The sequence below is a fragment of the Hyperolius riggenbachi genome, chromosome 8 (assembly GCF_040937935.1).
Source record: "Hyperolius riggenbachi isolate aHypRig1 chromosome 8, aHypRig1.pri, whole genome shotgun sequence".
Lineage (NCBI taxonomy): Eukaryota > Metazoa > Chordata > Amphibia > Anura > Hyperoliidae > Hyperolius > Hyperolius riggenbachi.
Genome location: NC_090653.1, coordinates 205,428,115 through 205,442,791, shown reverse-complemented (window position 1 = coordinate 205,442,791; position 14,677 = coordinate 205,428,115).

Genomic DNA, 14,677 nt, shown 5'->3' with positions numbered 1-14,677 from the left:
TTGACAGACCGACCACAGCTCACTTCTATCATTTACCTTAGATCCACAAGTCCCTGTTAAACCCACCCGGAAGACCGATAATCTCCGGAATCAATTCCCTGACGTCTCATCTTTCAGAACTCATTGACATACACCTGCAGCCATATGTACTAAAACTTCCATCATACTTGAAAGATTCAACGCAATTGTTATCTGAACTTCAGAATATACCATGGAAGAGTAGTTATAGATGGGTGACATTAGATGTGGCCTCGTTATACTCAAACATTCACCATCGTGTTGGCCTAAGAGCCATGTGGTCCTTCTTAAGTGAAGATGAGACTATCCCATTAAAACAGAAGTATTTCCTTATAAACTCCACTTATTTTATACTTACACAATTACTTCAAATTTATGGATAATATTTACCAACAGGAGAGAGGCACAGCGATGGGGGCCAGTTTTGCCCCCAGTCATGCTAATTTGACTATGGGTCTATTTGAAAAACTACATCTGGAGTCTGGCAATCCTTTCAAAACACATATTGTATACTATAGAAGATACATAGATGACCTGATACTGATATGGGAAGGAGAGACGGACACCATACTAGAGTTCACCAAGTATATGAACGACAATGACTGGGGCATCTCCTTCACACATAACATTCATGATACCCAAATAGAATATCTGGACGTAGTATTATATATAGAAGAACAAATCATTAAGTCAAGGAACCATTTCAAAACCGTAGACTCCAACTCGTAAATAGACTACAGGAGCAATCATCATAAGCCATGGAAAACCAACATTCCATTCGGCCAATTTTTGCGTATCAGAAAAAATTGTACAGATCTCACTGCGTTCGACAACCAAGCACAGACATTGACCAACAAGTTCAGAGAAAAACACTTTCCCAAACAATTGGTGAAAGAAGCCAAGCGCAGAGCAAGGAATACAGAAAGGGGTACCCTTCTGAAAAGAAAGAAAACGATCCAGACAGAGGACACCCAAGAGCCGGCGTTCATCACCAGGTTCTCTAATGACCATACGGGCATCCGGAAATCTCTAGAAAAATACTGGCCCCTACTATTAAAAGATCCTTATTTGAAAGAACACCTAAAGAAGAAACCAAAATGTATCTACAGAAGAGCAAGGACACTGAAGAGTCAACTGGCACCAAGTATACTAAAGAAACAGAAAACCAGAATTAGAACCGGTCCACAAGACGCAGGAGCACATGGATTACTGAGGTGTAAAAGGAAGAAATGCCTATGCTGTAAAAAACTGGTGATTGGCCTGAACCAATTCAAATCCACAAACACAGGAGAAGTCTTCCCGATTAAAAACACAATAAGTTGTATTTCCCGGAACATAATCTATATGGTCACGTGCCCCTGTAACCTGCAATACATAGGAAGAACCACACAAACATTAAGTAGCAGGTGGGGACAATACCGACGTAACATAATAAAAGGCTTCAACAAACATGGCCTATCCCGACACTTCAAGGAGTTTCATAAGCAGGATCCCACCGAAGCGCGATTATGCCCCATAGAACAGATCTCAGAAGATGCCATAGATCCGTACGGCTCACTTAGAGCCAGGGTATTGGGTCTTCAAATTGAGGACCCTCCAACCAGAGGGCTTAAACATCTGCCAAGAACATAACCTCTAATGGCCAGGGCCAAAACCTTATCTATCAAGAAACATAATCGATACCTGCTTTATACAAATCAACCATCCGGAGTATTCTTTTCAATCATGAATCGTAATCATTACCCGCTATATACTAATCGATCATCCCTAGTATTCCTCTACTTCCACATAGTACTTAGAGCCAGATAACCGGCTCACCTCCTTCAACTGAGCACTTACGGCACTTAGGTTCTTGACAAGTTTAAACATAGTACCACCATACCTATTGCCCCCATAGAGCCCGGGGCATTGACTCTATAAAGATAATCACACTGTTCCCACCGCTGTACATAAAAAATCAGGTGACATAGTCAGAACAGGACATATGTGTTAACCAGAGTTCAAATTGAAGAAGTAGGTCATATATCACTGCACTGTAAGACTTCCCAACATCTGTGTGGGTAAATGATGTATATTATTAGCCACTAATGCGAGTGCAAATGCATATGTATGGATTACTTTAACCTGTTTATTGATTTCTATCCATCCCTCGAGATACATTCTCTTCGTGCAGGGACACACTGCATTGCTACACCTCCATAGCTCATGGTTTCACACCTCTCCCCCTCCACTAGTCCCTCTGACGTAGGCCCGAAAAGTGGTGCCCATGGGCAGACTACTCCATAGGACCACAGGAACCCTTCAAGCTCCCCGTTTAGACGGCCGTTAGTATTGTCCCACTTTGGGTCTATTCCTAAAAGGGCCACTACGTGTAGCCCACCTTTCCACGCTTCCATCATGCCCACCCACCCCCTCTGCCCATACTCTTAGGGTCGGTCAGCACCATCCCCGTGGGACTCCCTCCCCCATATGGAGGCCCACCTGTGCTCTCCCCTGAGACCGACGCGCCTCACCTAGCAGATCTCTCCCCCTGCTGTCGCCAACAATTCTAGCCTCTACATTTACATGTTGGTCATTTTTATTTCCTACACACACACATATATATATATATATATATATGTGTATATAAGTTTATCTATATTCCCATATATACACCTCATTCATGGGTGGTCACTGTGTTGGGCCCCCCCGCATTCACACTTTGACCATTGCCCCCAGCTCCACCTCCGCCGGCCCCCTAGAGGTTGGCCACGTCCCTATGCCCATCGCCAATTTGACTGCGACGCCTCTTCCGCCCTTACCACCCATTGCCGCGTCACTTCACTTTAGCTCGTCCCCCCTTAGGCTGATTACGCGTCACCGCCCATATCCATCATGGCCGCTGCGGCACTTCCGCCCACACGACTCTTCGTCGCGCCGCCATCCTCTCATTGGCACTTTCCATGGCCAACATCGTGCGTCATCACGCACTGCGCTACCCCTTCCTGGCCCGACAATACAAGACCGGGTGGCGCGCACAGGTAACTACAGGCGCATCCGGATTTTTGCAAAGCCACATAGCCGGTAAGACTGCCACCTTTACATACCCGACTGGGCCTGTTGTTTTTTTTTCCTTCCACCCCTCGGTTCTTTCCTTCACACACACCACACCCCCCATTAGCTCCCTCATCCACTAGCCTCCCGTATTTCCCACCCATTTCCCTCTCTCCCCTCATCCTCGCTTAAATCTGTCATACCAAGGCATACCACCTACAGACGCACACGTATGTATATATATATGTATATGCGTGTTTTTTTCCTAAAACCTGCTGCACCAGGGCCAACCACTCATAGATGGACACATATATACTTATATGTGTGTACAATAAAAAGTTCAGACACTACTACTAATGTTTTAAAGAACTTTTATCTTCTAAAGAACTTCCACCACTAGACACCTGCAGCCATACTCCCTGCGTCTGCACTATAAAAATATTTTTATTGTTTTATGTCATACCCAATACCACCGATACTCTACGAAAAGGCTAGCCTTTTTTATGCTAATCTGTCATACATGCTTAGCATAGAATATGATTGTCTGTAAATGTCCGTTAGTGGACTAATACATGCATAGCATTGAATATTATTGTCTGTAAATGTCTTTTTTCTATATCCATACTGTTGTTTTAATTGGTTGTTTTAATTTGGAATTTGCTGTGTTCTTATGCATTGCTTATGGCTACAAAAGTTCTGAGCGCCACTTCATGTTTTTATTTTTCATCAAGGCACTCACTTGACCTGAGGAAGCGGCTTACGCCGAGAAACGCGTCGTCATAGTGCTGATCGCATTCAATAAATGAAATTATATTTTATTGCATATATTTTATTGCATTTTATTAAGAAACTTTGATTTTATTCGTCGGGAATAACACTTCCCTTCAATAGTGATCTTCCTCGAATTGAAGATCTATATTTGATTCCAATTGGGCGCCTCCAACCTTCCAAATTTATCAGGGAATTTACAATGACAATTGGTGAAAACCTATATGGAGGGCCCCAAGGTTACCAAGTAGATGGATATGTGGGGACAAATTGGGTTCTACCCCTATAGGAACTGTACAACATGTGAAAGGGCTATTGGTAGGAGGAGAAAGGACTTTGACTGTTATAGCACAGGGAGGAATTACAAGATCCGTGAGTTCATCCACTGCTGCAGCACACACGTGGTTTACCTACTCAGTTGCCCGTATGGGCTGCAGTATGTGGGTAGAAAAAAAAGAGTGCTGAAAACACGCATTGGGGAGCACATTAATAATATAATAAATAAGTTCCAAGGCCATAGTGTTTCTTGCCATTTTGACGAGAAACATGGTAGGAATCCAGGTTTGCTTGAATTCTGTGGCATACAGAAGCTCACGCAAAGATGGAGGGGATGTCACAAAATAAGAGAAATATCAAAGATGGAAACAAGGTGGATCTATGAAATGAGGACATTAACACCTAGAGGATTAAACGTGGAGAGTGACATTGATTGTTTTATCACAGATGATTGATGTTATACATGTTGTGCATGATTAGTGTTTTGATGGTATCCATGCAATGTATTTGAACGTGCCATGCGGTATGTGGAGGTGGGCACATGGAACCTATGAGGTTTCCATTGTTTTTTTTCTGTGTACATGATCGGTACTAATGAAATTAGGGGACACCAATTTAGTTAAAAATAATTTCTAATAATTTTAAATTTATTTTATTCTTTTTATTTTGAATTGCTATTTTTAATTATATACTTTGTCATATCAGAGGTGGTAAAATATAGTGTAAACAGAAGATATTTTCATCCCAATTTACAACAAAGGGTGGTATATGTTAAGACCCCTGTTGTGGGGAGACATTAATACATTCTAGTGGCACTATCGCTGAAATAGTTAATACATGATCAGGTATTTTCCAGGAGGGAGGGAGTGGCCTCCTTGGTCCGCCTCTGGGCCAGATATATTGACGAAATTTTGATAATCTGGGCGGGCACTCCAGACTAATTTGAAGAATGGGTACACCAACTAAACTCAAATGAATTGAACCTTCAGTTGACGACAAAGTGGGGGGCCACTCGCTGGATTTTTTGGATTTGAACATTTCAATTAAGGGTCGCAGGATAGTCACCACCACGTTTAGGAAGGAGAATGCATCTGATATGGTATTACATGGTCATACTTTTCATCCTAAAAAAATGAAGGATAGCCTGCCATACAGTCAAATGATATGAATGAAAAGAAACAGTATGGAAGAGGATGAAGGAAAATCGCAAATGTTAGAAGTATGTAATCGCTTCATTAGAAGAGGATATGATCACAAGGTTCTATCAGCAGCCTTAGCATAAAATGTAGACAGGGAATCCCTCTTGCGGCCTAGTAGGAAAAAGAAAAGGGAGGGATTATTTATGCATTTTACACACTTTCCATTAAGTGAACAAATAGCAGGTTCAATCAGAAGGAATTGGCCTCTGTTACAGACAGATCCGTTACTAAAAGAAAAATTCACAGAATTTCCCTGCATTTCGTTTAAAAGATGTAGGAATCTTCGAGATCGGCTTGTTTGAAGTGAATTTAAGAAGCCTTAGGCCAGAACCTGGCTCAATAATATAAGAATGATTGGAAACTACAGATGTGGTATCTGTTCTCATTGCCATCAATTATGCAGTGGTAGGGAATTTTATCATCTTGGGGAGTGCTACAAAATTAATAACTTTTTCAACTGCAGAACAGAGATGGTGGTGTATATGGTTCTGTGCCCTTGCAACTATATATATATTGGGAAGACCACTAGACCAATAAAGGAGAGGTTTCATGAACATTACAAATCCATCAGCAATGGAAAAGGGGCAAAAAGATTGATAGAACATGTTAGAGAGCGACACAGATCAGATTCAGGGGAATTGACAACATTTTGGTAAATGACAAGGGGAGGGGAGGGGATTACCAAAGATCTTAAATTGATGCAGATAGAAAGTAGATAGATCATGAGATTAAAGTCTGATGGCCCTATGGGGTTCAATGACCGTATTGATATGGGTATATTCTTGTAAATCAACCATAGTGCACTATGATGGAAGGCTAAGGTAGAGGTTACTTATGTACCTGCTCCGCCAGAGTGCTTGGTTACTAGTACTATAAGTAAGATTGTAAGTGGACACCTGTGATGTATGATCACAGAGGGCTGGAATGTGAGTTTGGCCTGTCTGTTGGATTCTATAGAGGTGCCCACTGTACATACAAAAACAATATATGTATGCCTTTCCTTGTGTTCTCCTATTTTGTTATTTTCTTATGTGATATGCAGTTGAGACCAAGGATGCACATCCTTGTGCAGTGGTTGGCCTTGTTTGACCACAGCGGGATGGATTGAGGTCCCCTTCACTAATAATCTTCCATGTTAGTATAATGAGTTTCAACAATTGGTTAGTGGGTCACCTTGTCTCACAAGGGCTAGCTTGGGGACATTAATCTAGTAATGTAGTATTATTGTCCTGTTTTATTAGTATTTAGCTGTATGTTATTTTCATTGTATGCCTTGAACTTATTCATTGATATACCCTGCTCCTTTCCCTGGCACTTATAATAGTAGTACTTTGTGATGTGACCACTAGATGTTTTCGTCGCACAAGGTGGTTACATACATTTTGGCCACACGATGTCTCACTTTGCAGTCTAGACGGATTATAACGCGTATATACAGCGCCAGCTGGCCTGACACGCGGAAATACAAGCGTACCTTTTGGTGACGTCAGTGGAACGCGGAAGTGACGTCGGGGGCCACACAGGAAGTGTTTTGAACGGCGCGAACGGCTGAATTAGACTCAGGTGAGACCCTTGTGAGCTGGCACACCGATTGGTTTGGATCGGGGGAAGGGGAGGAGCTGTGAGTATATCTTTGGAGAGTGCACTAGGAGAGGTGACAAGGTCTTGATAAAGCCCCTATGGCAGGGCAAAACGATCGTCGACCGTGATCCTCCTGCTAGAGGCCTGCAGCGGGTCGGGTGCCCGCGGGTAACCCGAAATGCGGGTCGTGTTCGGGTACCCGAATTGATTTAAACTGCGGGTGCGGGTTGGGTGCGGGTAGCGAGTTGCGGGTGCGGGTAGGGTTGCAGGTAGCGGTCTGCGCGGGTAGCGAAAGCATGCTAAAAACCTTCTTTAGCTTTGGTTTGAGTATAAAAATAGGTTTTATTAACTTTACAGCTCCCAATGTTACTTTAAATGTGCACTTCACAAGAAAATGTAAAAAAGCGGGTAGCGGGCCTGCGGGTCACGTGCGGGTAGCGGTTCTGCGGGTGCGGGTCGGGTTGCGAGTATCAAATTCACCAGAAAGCGGGTCGCGGGTCGGGTGCGGGTAGCGGGTCGGGTGCGGGTATGAAAAAGTGGACCCGCACAGGCCTCTACCTCCTGCACCTCCCATTGGCCAGAAACACCTTGCTGCAATTGTGTCTGATGGATGTGATAAGTATTTTGTTGCTCTTTTACTACTGCCATGTTTTAAAGAAGATATTTTTGAAGTAAAGTTTTGCAAATTTTATATGCTACACGTGTGTTGCTCCTGGTCTGTTTTTCTCTCTGCTGATAATCATGATGTTACCTTTTTTCTACCGGATGCTGCACCACTTTGAAGTTTGTGGATTCTAGAACCAGGCAGATAAATTGGTGTGCACTCACTGTTTAATCTATTGGGACTGTATTGAATCTTATATCGTAACTGGAGTTTTGCACCCATTTTTTTGAGTGAATTATACAAAATGGCACATGCAGCATTGGTGGAAGGCCGTAAAAATGTCGCACCATTGTTTGAAAAAAAGATGGACATCTCTTGGCAGGTGTATGATCTAACTGTATTAGAGAGGAAATTGTTGAGAGCTATGGAAAGAGAGGTCAAGAAGCACTGGACCATATGGAGAGGTGCGGAGGGCCCCTCGGGGTATATGTGTGATCAAAAAGCTAGCCCAAGCCATGGTTAGACCTACATCTAAAACCAAATGTGAAAAATTAATGCAAGAGTTTACTTTAAAGTTTCAACAATTTGTATTGGAAGAGAATGAAGAAGATTATAGAGAAATTGAGGAGGAGATCACAAAGATTAAATCTGTGATTGTAGCCAAATCAAGTGAGTCACATCTAGAAGACTGCCTGCAGCGGTTTGAGAAACAATTGGTTAATATACAGGAACAAGTTAAAAAAGAGAAGAACGAAAAATTCCTAAGGGATAAAAGGGATTATGAGAGTCAAAGGGCATTTGATTGGTGAGTGAGTGTTGAGGAATATAAACCATGGTGGGGAAAAGGATTTAGTCCAAGGTATCCCCATAAAAGAAACCCAAGAAATGCTAACAAGCCAAACAAGCCCAAGAAACCACCAAAGAAACCTCAACCCAAGCCAAAAACACCCGGTGGATCAGGGAGAGGATCAGGCGACAGCTCGCCTCAATCATGTTGGCTGGATAGCTCAAATTCCAGTGGTGAAGATGAACCGTCTACGGAAGATGAGGCCCCTTTAGGGGAAGAAAACGTGTCAGGCGTAGCAAAAGGAAGAAGAAATCCTCAACGCTCTCCAGGAGGGCAGAATGGCAAGGGTATACTGAAGAAAAACCAGATATCCTGGGAGCAGGAAACTCTGAGACATTCACAGAGGAAAAAAATGAAATAGATCTCGACATTATCAATCTGTCAAGCCTACAATTGAATTCCTCATGTATATCTCTTATTAAAAAAGGTCTTCATTTTTGTCCCAGTGTGGAATTCAATGAAGTTGAGTTTGAAGTAGAATTGGTTAAAAACATCCGCAAGGAAGCCTGTTTTCGCCATTTCGAGTCCCAGAAGAGAATGGGGTGCTATAAAGAGCCATTGGCTCTAACATGTGTGTTTCCTATGATATTGAGTAATGAGTTTTCTAATGAAGAACAGGCCTGGATTAGGGAATTGTGTGATACCAATGTATCAAGCAAAGAGGTGATATCACATAGAGGCTTGGAGGTTCCTCAACATATAGGGTCTAAGTCACGTTTTAATCCACAAATTCCGGCAGGATCTGCATTGGAGGTTTTCTACAACAACGTGAGAAGGGAGGTGAAAGTGCAAATTTATCCTAAAGCAGAATCTAATTTGTCTCCAGGAGAAAAAAGAAGCCTTGAAATGGCTACAAAACCAGAAGATAGCAGTAATAAAACCCTCAGATAAGGGTGGCAACATCGTCCTCTGGCCAGTTGAAATGTATATAGAGGAGTGTATGAGCCAACTGGAGGATGGAATCACGTATAGAGCCCTGAGGTCTGATCCTACGGAACATTATATGAGAAAACTGAGATCTATTTTGAAAGTGGCAGTGGAGCAGGGGGTGATAAGTCGCTCCTCAGCTAACAAGCTTATCCCTGAAAATCCGAGGAAACCGATTTGGTATTGCATACCTAAAGTCCATAAAAGTATGACTCGCTCTCCAGGGAGACCAAAATGTTCAGCGATTGTTTCAGTTTTTGAGTTTTTGTCACAATTTTTGGATTACAAGTTGCGTCCACTCGTGGAGGCACTTCCCTCCTTTGTACTTGATTCAACTCATGTGATCAACTAGTTAATGGACTTTGAGTGGAGGGATGACTGGCCAGCATTGATGTGACTTCACTGTATAGTAGGGTTAGACATGAGGATGTTTTGAGAGAAGTGGAGTCTTTCTTACCATTGTTACAGGAAAGCCCAGAGGAGAATGGTTTCATATTGTCTAGCCTGGAGGCGGTACTAACGAGCAACTCTTCGACCATCGCTGGTGCCATCAGGAAGTTGGCATGGCAATAGGGACCTCGGTGGCCCCAACCTTTGCCAACCTCTTCATGGGAATGTGAGAACTTGATCAGGTATTTTCCGGGAGGGAGGGAGTGGCCTCCTTGTTCCGCCTCTGGACCAAATATATTGATGACATTTTTGATAATCTGGGTGGGCACTCGAGACCAATTTGAAGAATGGGTACACCAACTAAACTCAAATAAATTGAACCTTCAGTTGACGACAAAGTGGTGGGGCCACTCGCTGGATTTTTGGGATTTGAACATTTCAATTAAGGGTCACAGAATAGTCACCACCACATTTAGGAAGGAGAATGCCTCTGATATGGTATTACATGCTCGTAGTTTTCATCCTAAAAAATTGAAGGATAGCCTGCCATACAGTCAAATGATACGAATGAAAAGGAACAATATGGAAGAGGATCAAGGAAAATCGCAAATGTTAGAAGTATGTAATCGCTTCATTATCCTAAATGTTGAGCACTTATTATATATATAGGTAAATACCTCCAAAATTCAAACAGAGTGTTCTATAAACAGCCACCCATCACAAGGCTTTTTGGGAATTCTACACTAAGCTCTCTAATAGGCCACAAAGTGACTACTTGGCTGAAGACCACTACATTTCTGAGGCAAATTTCTCTCCGAAAGTCCCTAGGGCTGCAGCACGTTTGCTAAATGAACCAATATTAGAAGAGGAAGTTTATAAAGTCATGAAGAGTCTTAAAAGGGGAAAAACTCTGGGACCTGATGGGTACAAATCTTTACTATACAAAATTCAAAGATCTCATAATCTTCCCCATTACAAGGAAACTAAACGTCCTAGCCATATCTAATTAACAGCCACCTAAAGAATTCCTAGAGGCAAGGATAACTCTCATACCGAAATCACCCCTTAAATGTAAAGCACTATCGACCCATATTGTTACTAAATATAGATTATAAGATACTCATGGCTGCCGTGGCAAAAAGGCTTAATAAACTCCTCCCATCTTTGGCAGAGAGAGATCAAGTAGGTTTCATCCCCAATAGACAAGCTTTAAACAACATTACATTAGACATGTCCTTCTACTAATACAACACTTTAACAAAAACAAAAAGCCTCTAATGATTTTAAACCTAGATATTGAAAGACCTTTCTTTGACAGCTTTTACTCGCCTTACCTTTTTGCTGTCATGAGATCCTTGGGTATCTCTGGCCTCTTCTTAAGCCTCAAAGAACAAATATATTCTCACCCTCTGCAATTTCTAATACTCAGGGGTACACGCCAAGGGTGCCCATTTTCCCCTGTGCTTTTTGCACTGGCAACAGGACCCTTGGCGATTCATATAAGAGTAACTCTGACATCAGGGGCTACAATCTGGGGAACCTGACACCTTTTTGCAGACGACATATTAATGACACTACAACAATCCTGTGTTTCTATCCCCAATATTTTAGCAATACTCCAGAAGACTGAGGTCATATCAGGTCTCAGAATAAATGTAGATAAGACCGAAACCATATTTTATATCTTCCCCTCTTCTGAAGCTGTTGCAATCTCAGCCAAGTTTGGATTTCAGTACAAACATCATTACTTGCGAAAACCTTGGAGTGAACATTAGTAACAATTTAGATGACCTATATAAGTGAAACTATACCAAAGTAATGCCCAAACTTCTGAAAGACTTGGACATTTGGCACACATTTTTTTATCTTATGGACTGACTGTATTTCTGCAGTCAAAATTACCTCAGTACTTTGACTAACTTATTATTTTTAGGTGCTCCCGATAACCTTACGTAGATCTGACATTGTCCTCCTGACAAACACATGCATGCACTGGCACAAAAAAAATGGGAGGCCTATCCATCCATCATCTTGTAAAATATTACCTAGTATCGCAACTGGCCCAAGTACCAACGACATGTGGACGCCCCAGTTTTGGTGTTTTGGTCGAGATCAAAAATGTTCTAATACACCCATATGATTGGAAAAGGGTTCTCTGGTGTTCTGATCAGGGTCTCAAGTCAGTTAAAGCAGGCATCCCCAACCTTTTTGTACCCGAGGAACACTTTGATGCAAGACATTCTTTCTGAAGCTCTGCAGACTGGGACAAGGAGAAATCAAGGGCATAAACATGATATTGTGTATTTAATATCATTATTATATTAACCACTTCACCCCCCCAGTGCTAAATTTCTCCGTCCCTCTGCGCACCGCTTCACCCCCAGGGACGGAGAAAGGCGCACTTGTTTGTTTACTGGCTGGGAGTGGGCGGGGACCTCACGCGCACACTCCAGCCAGCCAGCACAGCAGGTGACTAATTGGATGTTAGGAACAAGCGTTCCTAAATCCAATTAGATGCGCCGATTGCGGACACAATGGAGACTGCTTCAAACAGAAGCAGTCTCCATTGATAACAATGAAATGTAAACAAACGTGCAGTGCGCGATCGCGCGCCCCCGTGACCCGCGCGCGCACGCACACACCCCCGCTCTGCAGTGCAATGATTGGTTATGGGGACCCCAGTCCCCAATAACCAATCATATCACTGAAAAAAATCAATGGAAGCAGCGCTGCAAAGTACAAATCACGCTGGTGCTTCAGGGGTGAAACCCCTCCGTTGTGAAGTGGTTAATATGCACTATAATTATATTACTATTACATTATAAAAACATTTAACATCAAATAAATTGTAATGCATCTCATCATAATGCAGTATCAGTGGGGGTAGGTAAAGAAATGGAGAGCGCTCCGTAGTACATTAAATGGGGTTTGCTACTATGCATGTGTCACAGAGGCGCTATTCGTGACCTTGAGACTATACTGGATGATGGCAACTCTCTGCATGCCATCTGCACCACCAGCCCCGGCCAGGCTGTTCTAGGTTTGAGGCAATCCACTGGAGGACTTTTGAGGCGCAGCAGTAGATTCATCCACTAAATGTGAGTGTGACAAGTTTTTTATATGCATAGTAGCAAACCCCATTTAATGCACTACTTAGCGCTCTCCATTTCTTTCCCTACCCTCTTGTTTTGACAGACACTGGCACCAACCAGTTGAAGAGAGCTGCACCGAGTGCATTCATAAAGGGCCAGTGCTATTTTTGTTCGAGCGCAAGTTTGTTTTTCTTTTTCAGTATCAGTGGAGGCCCTGTGCTTGTTTCCCTGGAACCAGGGCAGTTTCTAGGCTAAAATGCACCCAGTGCGAGAGTGTAAAAATTGCGCCCCCCCCCCCGTGCCGGAGCCAGGTATAGGTGCCTGCAGTATAGGTTAGCTAGGTCTAGTTGCACTCAGTATAGGTAGTGGGCTATAGGTCCCCCCAATATAGGTAGCCAGGCATAGGTGCCCCAGTATAATTGCCCCGAGTATAGATTAGCCAGGTAGGTGCCTCTAGTATAGGTATCCAGTATAGTTCAGGGGCGGACTGGCCAGGGGGGCAGGGGGGCAATCTCCCCCCAGGCCACCTTTTTATTCAGTGATTTAGGGTAGGTTTGGTGTCTGGTGTATTGGGGTTTGTTGTAAGGCAATGCTAGCTGATAAAAGTGCAATCAGAGGACAGGCAAGCTGGTAAATATACACAGCATGATGCAGAGCTTGCCTGGAGGGTCCGTGTGCAAACATCTGTCTGGTCTCTCCCCATTGTTATTATGACTGCATGTGTGGATAAGGTGTTATACAAGTTAAAGTTTTTGACAGTCCCTAGAATCCAGGAGGGCTACTTTCTGACTTGTGTGAGAGACTGGCAGGGACAGGAGTCCTATTACAGGCAAGTAGCCTCTGTGTAATGTGCAATACAGATAAGCTCTCTGCTCCATCTCAGGCTATTCTCAATTTCTCTCCACTCCTCCTCTCTCTGGGCTAGTGCACGCCAAAATCGCAATAGCAATCGCTAGCAATTTGTGAGTGTGATTTTGTGAAACGATTTTCAGAGCGTTTTTTTTTATGAATTGCTCCAAAAAATGCTACATGCAGTGTGTAGCATTTTTTGGAGCAATTCATTAAAAATAGCTCTGAAAATCGCTTCACAAAATCACACTCACAAATTGCTAGCGACTGCTATTGCGATTTTGGCGTGCACTAGCCCAGAGAGAGGAGGAGTGGAGAGAAATTGAGAATAGCCTGAGATGGAGCAGAGAGCTTATCTGTATTGCACATCACACAGAGACTACTTGCCTATCATAGGACTCCTGTCCCTGACAGTCCCTCACACAAGTCAGAAAGCAGCCCTCCTGGAGTCTAGGGACTGTCAAAAACTTTTCAACTTGTATAACACCTTACCCACACATGCAGTCATAATAACAATGGGGAGAGACCAGACAGATGTTTTCCCACAGACCCTTCAGGCAAGCTCTGCATCATTCATGCTGTGTATATTTGCCAGCTTGCCTGTCTTCTGATTGCACTTTTATCAGCTAGCCTCAAGTTTCACATTGCCTTACAACAAACCCAAATACACCAGACACCAGACCTGCCCTAAATCACTGAATGAAAGGTGGCCTGGGGGGAGATTGCCCCCCTTCCCCCCTGGCCAGTCAGTGTAGCTGTATACAGTGCGTCCCTGAACTAATTACTTTGCAGTCCCCTGGGGAGAGGGAGGGAGAGTTCACAGCGCCCTTTGGCTGTCTGCGCTCAGGGCTGCTGCACGGCTGCACTGCCCCTAGAAACGGGTCTGCCTGGAACTAGCTGATGGGAGCCCTGTGCTTGTTTCCCTGCAACTAGCTTGTCTGTTGCAGTCACTGCAGAAACTCCTGCTTCACAAAAGTAGCTGCTACTCCTGGCTCCTGATTTTGCTATCTACACCTGGCTCCTGATTTTGGTATGCTATCCTGTCCTCAGACTGGTCACACTTGTCTGTTTGTGTGTTTTCTGCACAGGAAAA